Source organism: Etheostoma spectabile, chromosome 7 (assembly GCF_008692095.1).
Source record: "Etheostoma spectabile isolate EspeVRDwgs_2016 chromosome 7, UIUC_Espe_1.0, whole genome shotgun sequence".
Taxonomy (NCBI): Eukaryota; Metazoa; Chordata; class Actinopteri; order Perciformes; family Percidae; genus Etheostoma; species Etheostoma spectabile.
The window spans coordinates 6794206-6796852 of record NC_045739.1 but is presented as its reverse complement, the minus strand read 5'-3'; the positions used below and the strand labels follow the sequence as shown (position 1 = coordinate 6796852).

Below are 2647 nucleotides of genomic sequence, written 5' to 3'. Positions count from 1 at the left end.
TTGAACATGTTTAGAGGCTAAAAACACGTTTACAACTTGCCCTGTTGAAGCCTGTTGAATGCTAATGTTAGCATTAGGATAACAAGGTGTCGGCAGCACCGATTGTTTTCATTTTTCTTGCTACTGACAGCACTCCAAATTTCCAAACAACAGAGCTACGAGTTAAAATCAACCGGAATTCCGCTTTAAGTCATTAATATACCAACAAAGTTATTGACATGGAAATACAACTTCCCTGAGCTGATAAAGCTTAGTCAAACACAGACTAATAATAGACAGTGATCTATTTCAGGGACACACCTTCAACCCTGCATGTCTAAAGTTCCCTGAATGCTTGTAACTCTCAGGATGTTTTACTATTTCCAGCTGAGAGCGGCGAAAGGGGGATTGAGAGTGGAGAAGTGGGGGAGTGGAGTTCTTGCAAATGTGGTGGGGTATGTGACATGATTGGCGAGTGCAGGTCCCCCCCTCTCACCAGAAGGCAGACTCCACCATACATACATATATATGTATATATAGTCAGTTTGTAGCCCACATCCCAGTCTGGGCTGATACGTTCTGCCTACGTAGGCTGATGAAGCAAGATAGCTTACCTTTAACAAACGTCTCTATAAATGTAAAGTGTAATGTGATAATTAATCGTTAGCAGGTGATACTGATGTCCGATCCGTCTGGTGAGTTGTGCAATGGAGCCAGATAGATGAGTTGGGGGGCTGGGAGATTTGTGGTTAGGGTTCAGGCAGGGGGATGGGTCGGCTGAAACAAAACATCTGGCTGTAAGCAGAAACCTTGTATGACAGGCAGGTCACAGGGCAGTGATGACGCCATGCCCATCAAATGGTCGCCCCCGTCAGTAAACACAGCCGTCACAAATCAGAGACCTGTCTGTATGTCTGTCTGCCTGTAGACACTGTACAGACACAAACAGACACACACACACACACACACACACACACACACACACACACACACACACACACACACACACACAAACCATAATTACCTCCTTTGCAGTTGGGGTGATGGGTGTCCCTGTGCTCTCTGCACGGAGTGGAGGTGGGTGCAAAGTGATGATGTCATCTTCCTCTGGAGGCTTCCAGATGTACTGCTCCCCGTTGCATGAACACTGCCTCCTGGTAAACCAAATCAATAGAGAAGAGGTAAGTATTGCAATTATGATCCGAAAGTTTTGTGCAAAAGTAATTCACACATTAAATAGGAATGGTGAAAACCTGTTTACACATAGGGAGAGTTGTTGTACCTGACTGGTGTGGCTTTTTCAATAGGTACACAGTGCCAGCTGCACAGTCAGAGAGTGACTTGTGGATGTGTTGTGTGTGTGTGTGTGTGTGTGTGGTGTGTGGGGGTGTGTGTGTGTGTGTGTGTGTGTGTGTGTGTGTGTGTGTGTGTGTGTGAAGAAAAAGAGTACATTTGTTTTGAAGATCAGAGGTCATGTTTTCATGGCGGGATAACACACTTGCACTGTTGGATTAATATTATGGACTGCCTTATTACATTTGTTCAGCACTGCTGTGATCAGAATTATTGACCAAACAAGTTTATGGTCATAAAAGTGTCACTTCTAGAGCTTTTTTTATATTAGATGTCTCTAATTTTACAATATCCACCTATGTTAAATGATCTGGCTTTTTACTTTTTGCTCTCCAAGGGGAGCTTTCCTTTGAAGATTCAAACAAATGAATCAGCAAGTGGCACTGTGGTCAAAAAAAGAGTGGGCGTTGGTAATGACCCCTCTGAGACCAGTTCCTACCTCTTTTCAAATGCAACTGACATCTTATTACATTTGCTTTGTTGCCACAGCTTTATGTTACTTTTGCTATTAAGAGTTTCCTATCAAAATGTCTGTAAAAGTCTGTATCTTTTAAAAAACAAACTAATAACTAGATGGATTGTACTATGCAAATGTCACAGAATGCCTGCTCAGTTGAATTTTCCACAACAGTCAGTTCATCAGAATCAGTTCCTCCTTGATCTGTGACCAACTTTTGCACCAGGTATTATGCAAATCTTTTCAGTCAAAGATATCGTCGTGATGACAGACGTACAGACAGATCCACTGAGATAAAAACAATGCAACAAAAGCAGAACCCCAAGTTAACTCTACTGGTAGAGGTAATTTTAGCAACGTTACTTAAATTGACAATTTCTAAAACTCAACTTAAATTGCTACATTTCACAAATAATGAATGTTCAATTGACAAAGTGCTTTGTATTGTATTTGCATTTTCTGTCTGTTCTGTCTTTGTAGTAAGTATATGTGATCCTTTTATAAATAACAAAACAAAACTGTCTGTTTAATACAAAATGGACTTCATAATAAAACAATACCAAAACAAAAAAAAGGGCCCCATCACTGCTGTTGATCAAAACCAATTAGAAAGCAATTAGAAAGAATGTAGTGGTATGTGCACATACAACCGAGGATGATTAAACTTTTATATACTCCTTCTGTGCAGTGAGAATGAGTAAAAGAAGTCGGGGCAGAGTAAATGGCTTCAATATGTGAACATTATTTATTCCCACACTGGCTGCTGGCTACCTGTTAGCTGTTTCTAGATAGACTTGCTGATAGATTAAACCGGAACACACACACACACACGCACGCACGCACGCACACACACACACA

General features: G+C 41.2%; 1 protein-coding gene across 5 annotated transcripts in view; it reads right to left on the bottom strand.

Moving 5' to 3' along the window:
* The window catches only part of LOC116692914 (eukaryotic translation initiation factor 4B1), a 38987-nt gene that overhangs the window by 7437 nt on the left and 28903 nt on the right, over positions 1–2647 (bottom strand). The gene's annotated exons all lie outside the window — the stretch shown is intronic.